At 45.0% G+C, this 14,226-nt stretch overlaps 1 long non-coding RNA gene across 1 annotated transcript in view; it reads left to right on the top strand.

Moving 5' to 3' along the window:
• The first annotated feature begins 463 nt into the window (after positions 1 to 463).
• Positions 464 to 14,226, top strand: part of LOC129385605 (uncharacterized) — a 103,407-nt gene continuing 89,644 nt past the window's right edge. The window contains exon 1 of the long non-coding RNA XR_008613078.1: positions 464 to 1,605. This is a non-coding gene — a long non-coding RNA (uncharacterized lncRNA). The remainder of the gene's footprint in view (positions 1,606 to 14,226) is intronic.

The raw sequence follows: 14,226 nt of genomic DNA, 5'->3' as shown, positions 1-14,226 counted from the left end.
TATAGAAATTTAACTTTAGTCACTCGAAATGATGAGACCTGCAATTTCCTCCAAGGGCGGGAAAGTTAGAAAAGGAAATGAAATAAAAAAATTGCCGTAAAAAAAGTGTTCCTAGTCGATGCTTGCCAGCCCCACGCTTCGGCTAGGGAGAGGTGCCGAAAGAGGTGGGAACTTATATCTCTTCGCGTCGCCCCTGGATGGCGCCACTCTCTATCGGCGCATGCGCGCAGGAGCCATGTCGGCAGGACGCCCGTACCGCCGTGTTTTGGGAGGCCCCCCATATAGAACAGAAAAAAAAGAACATTAATCTAAGGAGGAAGAGGCTGGCTGGAAAGTGCGAGCCTACGAGGAAGCGAAGAACGCGAAAGGACGCGAACCGGGCGCTCGCTTTACCACTCCCCACGAGGGCTGCGCTACTCGAACCGCGCTCTCCCGCTCTCCACGAGTTAGGGAAAGGAAGCTCCGCGTTCTCGCAGCATCTCGCGGCGGCGTGCTTCCGTTTACGGAGGGGAAGGAAGCTCTCGTGGCCTCTCGCCCGGGCGCACCGCCTGACGCACGGCTTTTCCCTCCTCGTCTTCGTCTGCGCTTCGCAGCTGCTGCACTGACGGTGCGAATATTTCTCTGTGAGTTTGCTTTTTATCGGCTACCATTTGCTGAGAGAGTGAACCCTTGCCAAGGGCAGAGCTTGTTCTGGGGCGTGTCAGCAAGGCGCCTCGCGACGAGCTTGCGAAGTGGGCGTTGTTCACCGGCTACTTTCCGTCAACGAGTTCAACGCAGCCTGGCGTTCTACAATTTGTCTACCTTGTCACCGGCACCGTTATCGACTCTTGTTTTCGATGCCTTTGGTAGCCTGTACGTGGTAAGTTGAAAGTTGTGACGATTCATCGGCTCATTTCTACGGCGCCGAAGCAGACGACGCGCGGACTTCGTCGAGTTCGTTCACCTCGGTGGTGGTTATTGCTGCTCTTGTCGGTTTTCTTCTACGCCCTGAATTCAAGACGTAACTTAGTAGCAAAAGGGAGCTCTCAGCGCGTGCTCAGTTAGCGGACGACGTCAGCTGCCTTGTGCTATCACCCACAAGTGAAAGTGTGTTCGCGTGTGCGGCAAGCAAAGGCCAAGTTTGTTTAGCAGACCAAGTTTGAGCAGACGACAATTTTCCTGCGCGTCAAACAAGGTTCTGTGCTGCAGATACAGAGGTGCGTAGAAGGTGTGTGAATTGTCTTCTGTGTTGCGACATTTAAGATTTGAAAACAACAACCCTGTGGGGCGTGATCTGCCGTTATTGCGGTGATTTGCATTCGTAGGTTTGAGGTTTGATTGTGGCAGAGTGTGAAAGAGTTCAAGTGGTGCAAGGCTATATTGCTGCTAGAGGAGCATCGTTGACTTTGCCGGCTTTCGCACGAGGAAACATCTGAGCTTCGCATTGTGAATTTTTTTTTAAGTGTCATCAAGAACAACTACACTTTTGCGTGTTCCTTCCTGAATGGTGCTTCGAAAGGTCGGCGGAATTGTCGGCGTTCTTCTTTGGCGGTGCTGTGCTTGTTAAAGTGGACTACGAGTGCTTCGTGATTTCTTCAACTTCCCAAGCCACCCATTGACAGCCAGGTACACACCCCTTTTATATTTTCGTTTGATTCCTAAATAAAAAGGGAGCCCTAAACTGTAAAGGTTACCGTGTATACAATGCAGGTGCCCCAAGCTAAGTTGCAGAGGTCGTTTAATGCGTTCCAAGTTCCCCTTTACGAGACCTGTTTGTGATCACATACTTGAAGGCAATTTACATACGCCAGCCAATTCCAACCTTTTATCTCACGTAATAACTACCTCGACTTTCGCAGAAATATTGACGTTCATTTTTGTTCGTTTATTCTTGTCACCACTAAGAGCCTGCAGTAGCACAGTCAATGCAGCGTGTTACAACTTAAATGTTCACACGTAAAGCTGATTTTCACGTCCAGCATATCTAGTTAAAGAAAAAATGAACAAAAGAGAGCTCCGAGCATGAGACAGCTCCTGTGTTTTCTAGCTTATGCGTATGGTTCAGATGAACTTGCACGTGTTTATATGGAGCATCGTATGGAGAGGGTACGCCAAAGTTTTAGCGACAAGGTTGTTTTGATAAAGCAAAATGAGTTTGTATGCGAGGCGCGCCCTTAGAGACACTTGTCCCTTACATGAGCGTGCGCTAAGGAAAATTTCACACTCGGGAGCCGCACCTACTGCACCAACATAGAATAATTTCTTTAATTTCTTAACTGGCCGTAAAGGCGACATTTTTCGGATGTATGATCGGATACATTCTGGAAGAACGAGACCTACGTTCAGAGCTTATCATTTGATATAAGAGCGTCCACGCATACCTGCATTCAATGTGACACGATTGCGGATAATGAATGTGAAGGAAGGAAACCGAGCGCCCAATTTTTATTCGTCATATCCTAAGAAGCCAACAAATACGAACACCAAGGGCAACATAGGGGAAATTGCATGTACTTACTAACTGAAAAAAGAGAAATTAAGAATTAATGGAACTTAAAGTGGATGAAGAAACAACTAGCCGCAGGTGGGGATCGAATCCACGTCTTCGCAGTATTCGTGCGATACTGTTACCAATTGTCCTACCCGGCGCAGTTTTCCCATCCACTTTCTGGGTTATTTATGCTTACCTACTAGAACTAAACCTGGGAGTGTTAGCCAACGCCTGTCCTCCCGGCCTTGATGGCGGATATGGAACACTTTCTTTTTGTCGCAGGCGTCACGTGTACCTGATAGTTTTGGGTGAAGGCAACTGGTTAATAATCCAACACACGCTATCTGACGGCGTCAATGCTGCGGGCTTCGACGCGTATGAGTGATAAATATCGGGCCCTCGCTTTCCTTTCTTTTCGTTCGTTACATAGCGAGGCCTCGAATCCGGCAGCATTGATACTTGCAGGTAACATGTGTGGGTTAATGAAGCAGTTGAGTTCACCCAGAAAGGTCAGGTACGCGCGACGCCTGCGACAAAAAAGGTCGTCCCCACATCCGCCGTCAACGCCGTGAGGTGTGGCGCTGGCTAACGCTCCCGCGTTTAGTTCTACTAGCTAAGCGTAGTGTAGAGGCCTTATGCTACCTAGCAGGCTTTGGTTGGCTACTGTGCCGTGGACACGGAGGCGAGGGTAGTCAAATTTAAGTAGTAGCAAAGAAACATCATTTTTACAGCACTCCCACAAACACACTGAACCGTTCTTCATTCACTTCGCCACAAACGATCATGTATGCTGGCAGACCCCAATAGTCGCAGCTGCGCATTTTTGACTGCGCACTTGAAAGGTGCACGAGAGAATGTCCCACCGTATCCCCTTGTGTAAAATATCTCGTCTATTTCCCGTAAGTGGTCCGACTGGCAAGGCTCTGTATGATCGGCCGCCGCAAAATAGGTACTCTGAAGTTTATTCTATCGCACATGAGCAACAACTGGCAGTGTCTGCCACTCTAATTGCACAATAAAACATACTATTTCACCTGTGAGTTCACCTAATAACCTGCAGTAATTTTTGTTTTGGTGTCCTTAAATATCCCTGATAGGAGACAGTCTTTTGCAACAGGTGCGTTGCTAAAATCAATAGTGTCACACTTGAAACCGTCTTTACCTTTACCTAATACATACTGGTTTCCTAGTTGGGTAATCATGAAAAAATATGGTGGCGCACTTCAAAACAAGGGCGTATAATTGAGTGACTACAGCGCTCGTGTTTTTTTTTTTTTTCAGTCTGCGTTACATTATTGTTTTTTTAAGTGCGCTGCCATAATCGATCATGCTTTACCTTTACCGTTAACGAAACATTATTGGCGCTATTAAGCATTCACTGAGGACAGTTGTGCATCTCACTAAGCCACGGTTTCGAACTTGCGGTTCTTAAAGGAGTCTCCGACGCGCTTTAGAAAAGTACAGGTGACTAAAACTGAATCGATTGTAAAATTTGAGTACATTGCTTTAGTATCATAATTGATACGGTACATACGCTATATCGTTGTGCTCCCGAATAATTTTGCCAACAGGGGCGATTTTGTGCTGCACACTATACATTATTATTATTCTTCTTATCGTCATGCCAAATTCGACGCCGCAGCTGGGAACCGAACCTGGAACGTCGTGCTCAGTAGCTGAATTTCTTATCAACTCAGCCACTGTGGCTGGGAATATTCGTCCTGATCCGGAGAACCCGACACGATCAAAACAGTGCCAGACAGATAAAAGGGCATAACGCAAAGAGCTAATCATAGCTGAAATTACCATTCCGCCCACACCTACGAATGACATATGAAAGCGGGACCTTATGATTGATAAGAGCATTTGCTCACTTAAGCCGTGAGATTTTGACTCGTTATTTCGAAGAAAGTAAGCTGGATCCAGATTTCACAGAGCGCCCGCCACCTGATGCAAATGTGCCGATCGGTGCGCGGAAAAATAGGGCAATGTCCTCTCTAGCATTTATTCGCAAAGAAAATGCAGCACGTATGGTGCAGGTATTGATGTCTATGCAGGCATTTATGAATTGCTTTTCGGATTTCGGAAAAGTTCCTCGAACGTTGCGGGTTATTTTTCTTTGTCCGTGTTTTTTTTTTCATTTTAAAATTTATACAGTCTTCAACAGACAGGTTGCTCTGACGTCTTGAAGCAGCTTCTGCCAACTCTTTTCATTTATGTTGTCCGGAACGCATAGGGCTATACAAAGCTGTACCGACAGCATGTAGTTAGGGGTGTGCAACCGCGACACAATGGCGCCCGTCTTGTAGATTGTAACCGCCATTCCTCGGGAGGCGTGTGCAAACGAACGCACTACATATGTGTTCATTGGCCCCGTGTCGTCTGCTCACCGATACAGTGATTCGGGGTACAGGAGGTGCACGCGCAGAGCTCATAGCGTGTCACGTGTCCTTGTAACACATCACGTAACAAGCAAATAAAACCTCTCTAATATCTCCAATATTCAGAAAGACGCGCCGGGAACTATATTTCGCTGCGCATGGATGTTACCTGTGTACGTCTCGTACTTTCGGCATAGCCACGTATGTGAGACGGAGTACGGATAACGTTACCATAACACTCACCCTCCGTACAGCTCAGACCAGCGCGTACACGCACGAGCTCAGCCAGAAGGCCCGTGTGCTTATAGTCTACCTGCGCGCAACAATAAATTCAAGCCGAGCAAGACACAAAGATGTCCTGGTCGACCCACCAAGCTAAACAAGCGAAGCGTTGTCGACGCGTCCACCTCGCTTCGGCGCTTTTTCAGCCAAACGCACTACCTGTCCCTAGAGATCCCTCTTAGCCGCCATGCGGGAGCAGCGCATGCGCCGTCGGTAGCCTAATCCTACGTCTACGGCGGTGTCAAACGGCGACAGCGTGAACGCACATAAATTGCCCGCATAATATTTTTCGGCAATGCCTTCTCCCTGCGTGGACCGATATCTGTTTAAAGAAAGGCGTGCTTTCTGTGTGCTGACTCAGAAATAGAGAATGTGGCACAGCCTATATCGCAAAATTTGGTCGATCCCTGAGGATTACTTAGCCCGCGATTGCAACGTAAAGAAAGGGGTAAGGTCCTGTTTGCACTGGCCTGGGCAATCAAACCACGCGGTTGTTTTTTGAATGATGAGACTGTGCTAAATTGGGCAACCGACGGGGCGCTTATTCCTATCAATAAAATTAAACAGTCGTGCCTAAGAAATGCAGAAAAGAAAACACAGAGGAAAGTAAATAAAGGCAGGAAGCAAAAATGCCTTAGGAATAGAGCACCAATAAAAACTCTGCCGTGGCGTGCTGAAATATGCAGATACTCTATGCAGCGAGCCTGCAATGCATGCAAGCACTTCCACGCAAGCAAGCGCTACATGCATGCAATACGTGCGGCCGACGTGCAATCAATTTCATTCTCGTTGCCAAACCACACGCGAACGTGGAGTCACAGCGTGCGTCGCCAGAACACTATGTGCGCCGTGAAGGCTTGATAAACAAAACAAAAAAGAACAAAGAAGAGTTTTGCACGAAGTGAAGAATAAATGGCATTACAAGGATATTCTGCGTTGTTGCCGATGTCTTGGACAAGGTTGCTTGCTGTTTATGGGGCGCTCGTTTGAGTTAACGTTGTTGTGACGTAGGAACTAGAGCGCTTAACGGTGAAAGGCAGCTTGAAGGCGAATCGAAGATCCAGGATTCGCGGTAAGAATGAGTCGGGTGGAAGCGATAATTTACGCAGGTGACGTGATTGAGGGAGCTAAAAATACAAGAAAGCAACACCACTGTAGTTTAGTTTTACAGTTCTTTATTCCCTCTCACTCACTGATTCATTTCTACAAATGATTTTACGCGGTGGCTGTGTGGGAAGAAGTGGCCAAAAGGCAACCGAAAGCCTGACAATGTGCCTAAACCTTCTAGCACGAGGTGTTGAAGCTCTCAAGCAAACATTTATTAAAAGTGCTGAAGTTAGACAGAAATATGAAAAGGTGATAGGCAACTATATTCAGAACCTGAGAACTCGATCAGAGCTGAAGCGCACACGATTATCAAAAGGGGTGTTTCTTCAGTAAGCGCTTTCTGCTTTGCCCTAACAAAATAAAAATGAATGACAAACCTTGACAGCGCATGCTAAAAGCAAAGTACGCAAATTTGCCTACATTTTGGTGTTCTTTTTGCAAGCATTCCGCCTGCTTTGTTTTGTCATGCGCCGCGTTCTTGTGACAATGCGCCGTAGCTTTCACGTGTTGGCCCTTAATACTATTTATCACTGTCATAAAAATAAAACCCTCCTATTCATCTTGACAATGTCTTACTCGCCCTCCAATAAACGCAAGAAAATACACACATAATAAAAATTGTGTGAACAGAAGGAAGTCTGGGATATGTCATACGAGTAGCTTGCGGCGCTTTGTGATGCCTTTTTTTTTTATCGGTGCTCGTTTTTAGCGTTGTTTAAACATCACAAGCATTTATGGAAAGCATAGACGTTTTTAAAGTCGTCGCTTTAAACAGAATTTTCATATTTATCCTCCACTCAATAGGGTTGATATAGGAATATATCGAGAAATAAAATAAACCAGCTCTTGAAGAAGTGCGTACAGCAAGACTGTTTTTTCTAAATCTCTAAATTACGAAGCAAGACGTTTTGATCATAAGGCAACATTAGATCGGAAATGTCAGACGAGTTCGTGGGGGCAAAGATAAAAGACATTGCTTCATCCTCGAAATTCTTCAGTGGGTGTCAACAGAGGATATATTAGTACGCGTCTAAGAAGAACGGCACGAAGATAGACTAAATGTACAACTTAATAAGCAAGATAATGAAGATGAGCACGCTATGAAAAGACTGTTTCATACTGAAAACCAGAAAGTAAGCAGGTGACAATAAAGGGGATTATTGTTAAAAGAGAGCGCGAACCAAAAACTAAAAAAAAGAACAATTAGTAAAAAATAAAGCTCCCTCAAGAAGGCCATGTGCACAATGTGACCCTTTCTTTTAATTTAGCACTCCTGACGTAATTGGATGAAGTTTTCGCAGCAGTGTTGGAGCCGAAGCGAACTTTCCGTTTCTCCCTAAATGTTTTCTTTCGTTAGTTCTTGGTCAGCGTTCTCTTTTGTTCATTATGCCTCTTTCCGAGCAAACGTGATTCCGTCAAAGCTATGAATTTCAAGAACGCGGACTGCGACTGCGAAAATCTTCCATAGCCTCTCTGATTTTCGACATTTATTGGAAGCCGAGTGAAACAATATCAGCTCGAACAACAACAAAGGTTTATTTATTTATTTATTTTTATTTATACAAGTACCTGCAGCACCACAAGGGCATTATTGCAGGGGGGGGGGGGACAAATTGCAGAAGAATGAACATGTGACATAAACTTGATACAGCTAAGCACAGGTGGTAAAAGTAACAAAATACGTAACATCGATGAGTCATCTCGACGGCAAAACGGTCTTCAGTGAAATGCCGCGCAAAATTGCAATTTTAAAGCAGGCATGAAAAACGAGGGATATTTTTAAAGATTACTACTAATCTAAAGAATTCAGAAAAAGAAAGGACGGAAAGAGAACGGCGACGCTAAAGTGACAGCTATGACGGAGAACTCTGGGAAGCGCGGTAAATTTCAACCCGCTCTTATGAAGCGGAGAGAGGAAGAAGAATGTCACGGGAGAACAAGGATGCGCGCACTGGATGGCCGTGCTCTCGACAGACAGGGTGAGATGAGTGCGGAGGAGCTGACAAAGGAGCACGGCGCTGGACACGTGACAGCGGCCTTTTCACAAGGACAGCAACGGCGGTGACCCTTTGTCTTCGACGCCACGACGACGGTCCCAAATGGACTGCCCTTTGACAAGGCTGCCGCGACCGCGCAGGAAATAAAAGAAAAATAATAACCTTAACTACTTTCCCACTTAGGTCGCGTTGGATGCCTTTCACTCGTCGCTCTGAGGTCCCGTCTGCAACGTTCATTGTTGGCTCGTTCCTTTCGACTGTGGGCTTTTCTTCTTCCTCTGATCGGGTATTTTTGTAGTTTGTGTTTTTGTTCTCTGCATTCGGACTTTTTTTGATGCTTCTGTGGCCTATTTCATTTATTGGTGGATTGTTATTTCTTCAGCGCATGCCACTTCTCTGCGTTGGCTTATTTATTCTGTGTTTGTTTTAGTATAGCGTTGACACTTTCCAATCTCATTTTTTCCTATATTAAAACGCATACTATTATATTTAGCGTCATCTGGTCTCTTCGCCATAATCTCTTGATTCTCAGGCAGGTGAGGACAAATGAAATCAGCGAAAAATTAATCAACTTGCCGCTGATATTTAGTTTTAATTGAAAATCGTAGAACTTTAGAACTTTCCTTGACCATGAAAAACGAATGCATTGCATTTAGTAGAACTAGAAAATTTATAAAACATTACTTTTGAAAAGTAAAACATAACTACCAATGCCAAAGTGTGTGTGTCGGGGGGGGGGGTCAAAATGAGCTAGCCTCTTTGAAAATAAGTGCCTCAACTCTTCTAAGCCAAACACTTGTCGTAAATTTCTTGGGCCTACCCGCAGAATTTATTGGCCCGCTCACCGCACCTGGTGCACTGAGTCCAGACAGAGCGTGGTAATGTATTGCTCCACAGCTTCCTGCTAGAAAATAAGCATGGCCATTCCCCTTTGGGGTGAGCGTCGTGCCTGGTAGAGTGCTTCTTTTATTCACGGGTTTAGGCGCTGACTGTACGCTTCGTCATTCAGTTTCTTGAGGCTTCCTCGTCAGTTTCAGGTCTCTTGGGGGACAAAACTCTGGGTCTTCTTGGAAGGCCAGCCATACTTCCCGAAACCAACTTGGCGTTGTGGAGCAATGAGGCCAAACGAGGACCTTTCCATGCTGAAATCTCGCCCGTGAGCTTTCTTTCTGAGAGCTGACTGTCTAAAAGCACGCGTTGTTTCAGATCCAAGCGTGTTCTTATAAAGCGTTTGGAATCTACACCCATCAGTTCTTCTCCGCACGCCTCCCCAGAACATATATCAGCACATTGAAACCTTTCACCGCAGCACGAATGGGATGGGGCCCCTCTCGAACGGCTTCAAGTGCTCTCTTTATGTAGTTTGGGACGCAAGAAGCCCTGTACGACTTCTTTTTAGGTGCGAGCCAGCGTTGGCAAGAGGATAAGTTTATAGCGCGGCAAGTTAAAATGAACTCCATAAAACTTCTTATTTTAGGCCGCTTGGGGTGCTTGTAGGTGTGTTTGGCGCCTTTTCTAGAAACATTCCCAGATAATCTTATTAGTGTGAAAATTCTACATACCACGCTTATATTTTTTCTAACGTTATTCAGTGAAGACACTAAATAAAAAAAAATTCTGATACTGATGCAGAGTGCCAAGACTGCGTTGCCTTCTCGTAAAGAAAAAGAAAAAAATAACTCAGCTCATTTTCGTTACATTAATGCAGCTGTCATATCAAGGGCACTCAGCTCGCATTTCTTCATCCAGCATCCTTTGACCGATTAGACCTGTTTTCCAACAAAGGAACGGGGACGAGCAGCAACATCTGTGGGCAAATTATCGAAGCAGTCTGATTTGACCGCTTGAATATATTGCTCGGTAAACTCTAAATGACTCGTTTTGCCCCGCGACTAATTTTCCCCGCCCTACTAAAACATGGAACAATGTTCACTGTGCAAAATTTGAACTGCAGTAAAAACTTCTGAAGTTTCATATTCATTTTCGCTACTTACCCACCACACAACAGTGCGCTGAGTGAGACTGAGGTCCCTGCACTCAATGAATGCCGTGCTGCTGCGCAGGGTAGCCAACCGGAACTACCTCTGGTTAACCTCCCTGCCTTTCTCTGCATTATTTTCTCTCTCTCTCTCTCTCTGTTTGCTCAAGTCCATAAGAACATGGTTGAATGAGTGCAAAGGGTCAGGCCCTTCGCCTCTGACTTATGTAAGGCTCAATATCCACGAGGACTGCCAGATCCACAGATGGCATGTTCATGTGAATCGCGTTTTGCATTCCAGTGCGCGCATTCTACATTTTTCCTTCACACCAATCAATAGGCCCATAATCATCATATTCATTGGAAATTCAAATTCACGGGTGAAAATATTTCTATATATATATAGAAATATCATGAATAATCATCAATAATCATCATAGAAATATGATGTAAATTGTTGCGGCACAATATGCGACCCAAAGGTTGCAAACATTTTCACAGTGTATGTCATGCTAACAGCGGTGCTGTTTTGCTATATTCTGCAACGTCATTTGAATGTCGTTTGAACGTCACAAATATACGTTTCTTGAATTCTGAAATTGCATTACGCAACGTCCAGTTTACGTGGTCAGGACGTTGTATTGACGTTATCCCAATGTCGTGAATGTGCTGCTCAATGCTGCCATAACGTTCCAGCCCAGTGTTGTCTGCTGATCAAAGAAGCGGACATTAGCAGCATGTAGGCAACGTTATGTGCGAACATTTGATCACATTCAAAGAACGTTACGTCAACATGTTGTGCCGCCTGGGTATGTGGCCTGCGAACATTCCATATACCAATTGACATCCTTTCAGGCATTTCTGCTTGCGAATTCATTCTGCCAGTTGTGTCCAATGGCGGCAACATCAAGACCATGGACATTGATGTACGAACAAACTGAACTTTGTTCATACTAAAATGCTCAATATTGCTACACACGAGCATTCTGATAAAGACACTACCTTCTTTGACGACGTGCCGCACGCCGTCTGTATAATGCCGAAATATTAGATTTTTCCTTCCCGCAGTGCTTTGAAACTCGTGTGTCAGTTTCTTTTTGTGAACAAATAAATGCCGCACATATGGCTGTGCACTACAAAAGCCAAGATGTCATTCCATATAGCTATGAAGCTTCAATAATAATGTAGCCATCTGTTCACGTTTGACACATCTATCGACATTTCATCTTGTTTCGCGACTAAATCGAATAACATGTACCGTAAGATTTATTCTGCAAATATTTCAGCTAGCTAGGCTTCTCTTACAAAAAGCAATGCTTGCTTCGAGTTGTATTAATTTTCTGCGGAGATGTAATATAGCTCGCATTTCCAGGCATGATGTAAACAAAGGAACTTATAAAAGGATCTTAAAATGGTAGTAGCCTAGGGAACTTAAAAAGAAGGCTAACTATTCATTAAGAGCAGTCACACAGATACCGTCCCGATTTTATAAATTGAATACGAGGGTAATATCCACATTTCTAGATATTCACTATTGAGTCACTGCGATGCACAATAACGAGCACTAAAGTTCACGGGAAGCAATCCTGTCCTTGGCCCCCTCATCCAAGAAAAGCCTCACCACTACCACCAGTCATCAGGTCTATTACAGGTCCTGATGGTTTAACCAGGCACAACCTAACCGACAAAGAAACACCATACATCCTCAAGAATAGGAGGTGCCAGAGCGACTCTCTGGGTGCTGTTGGTCAAGGAGAAATATTAACATGTCGCTATCTGGTATTGTTCTCATAATCCAAGAAAGCCCTTCAGTACGCCTTCCAGCAGAACGAAAATTTTGTTAACCCTCCTAAGACATCAAGCACTGACCTTATAAAAACGCCACTTTTCCTTTGACTATACCACTGCCGCTTTGAGAATTATCGTGGCTATCAATTTGGGCAATCCATCTAGAAAGCATGTATTTTACACTATCTGTGGTTGTGATCATTTCGAGCAACTTTTATCGTACGATGAATAAAGATTAATTTGGCCTGTTGGGGTGAATTACTTAATTAAGCAGACGTTCTTTGCTTGGCAAATAGCAATGTTCAAGTGGCGAAATAGAAGAGTCACTAAATAACTATTTAATTATTCATTTTGTATCAGTGTTCCAACAAGGAAATTAAAGCGCGTAAGTAGTTAGTCCAAATCCTAAGAAAAGCGCCACTTTTAATTTAGCCGTCCTTTAGCTTCTAACAAATGCTTTAGCATTTCCGTTAACATTATACCGAACTATTTGATGCATGCTTTCGGTAAACTGTTGTCTGGAACGCCAATGCTTTTTTTCTGATGTGGCTAAGGCAATTTTTTTAAAAATGTGCTTGGACTTAAGGAAGGAAACAGAAACGCATGGTTTATTTATATTGCTAACGAAGGCAAACACTACACAGAACTTTCTACACATGCGTGAAACAACGTTAACTGCGAGTAGTAAGTGGTAGTTCTAAGTTATTGCTTTCTCACAGGGGTTCCGCTTCCAGCGAATGGCAGCATTGTGACTCGATGCTCTTGTATTCTCAATGCCTGCTGTGTGATCTATTTCGGGGCCATACAATACGCAAATCAAAGCATTCAGTGCTTTTCTGCTGCAGTCGTCGTCAGTTCCTCATTGGAATCAGCGCCTTTCCGGTTAGTTAATCCGTACGGATGAACGAAATAATTTTCCTGAATCAATGATGCTTACACTTCGGCTTCAAATATTTGACAAAAGAAAATTGCGATATTCCTAACAGGGCGCCCAGGGTGTAGAGAAGGAACTTGCGGCCTATACAGGCCAGTGTGTTGAACAATTTATGTCGTGTCGCCATGGAATCGGCGAAAGCCCGGGTGTTTTGAATACGCCGAGCCGCCCGCAATTGAGAGCCTATAGGACACCGCAAGACGAGAAGACGTCAACGTTTGTGCTCGCATTCTGGCCTCCTTAGCCCGTGGAGCGCGCGACACCCTGATGTCGGCCTAGGCTCCGCAGTGCTGTCTACCTTCAGCGAGCGGGACGGTTAAGCTTCGGGCGTGCATTCGTTCCTTCTCCTACTTCGCAAGGAAGTGCGTGTCAGTGCATTTCCCTCTGCTGGGCCCGTGGCGGTCACAGAAACCGTTGGGTTATCGTAGGGCTGCCTTCATTGCCCCGAGAGGCGGCGACAAGCGCTGAGGGCGTTCGCTCTTTCCTTCTCTTGAGCGAGGGCGTTCCGGACTCTATCATACTCAAGCATGCCTGTGCCAACGGACTTCAGCCTGACTGTGTGTCGCTCTCAGTAAGGACGCTTGTAGAGCTGACCGCTCCGTAACGATGTAGTAAAAGCGCTATTATTCCTTATGATGGTTGCCTTTAGTCTCTGCATGGGCCCCTCCATGCCGGTCAAACTCCAGACCCCCAGGTGCACGCTACCCCCACGGTTCTGGCTGAACCGTGCTTAACAGCAGCAGCCTGGCGCGCTTTCTGCTCGTTATCTGTCTATTCTTCCGCATTTTATATCTTGTACCCCATGTTCATGGCTATTTTGCACAGAGTACTCCTTAGGGTACTGGACTGGTTTTCTTTCTTTTTATCCTTTTCATCATTCCCTCTTCTGCATTTTTGATGCCAGTAATAACATGTCATTCTTTGTTCCTCAAAAACGTTTTGTTCAAGCATGAAAGGAAACGCATATTATCCTTGTGCTTTGTCTAAGCACTTGTGGTTTAGAATCTTAGCTACTCGATACAAACCGACCCAAGCTTCTTCCTCATTGAAACATACGTGTCGTGCAGTGGCAGCAGGACCGTTTTCCACCAGCCGCAAATCGTATAGATGGTTTGTGAAGCTACAAAAGAGCAAGTTAGCCCCACAGGAACCTTTTATGCGACACTGCTGATACTTGAATGCTACGGAGATTTTGCAAGAACTAGACGTCGTGCTGTCAGGCTAGAATGCTTAAATGTAAACATAATGCCGGTTTTCTGTTGTAGTGCTACCACACCTATACTTTAAAA

This window comes from Dermacentor andersoni, chromosome 7, assembly GCF_023375885.2.
Source record: "Dermacentor andersoni chromosome 7, qqDerAnde1_hic_scaffold, whole genome shotgun sequence".
Taxonomy (NCBI): Eukaryota; Metazoa; Arthropoda; class Arachnida; order Ixodida; family Ixodidae; genus Dermacentor; species Dermacentor andersoni.
This window is presented reverse-complemented; position numbering and strand designations above follow the sequence as displayed.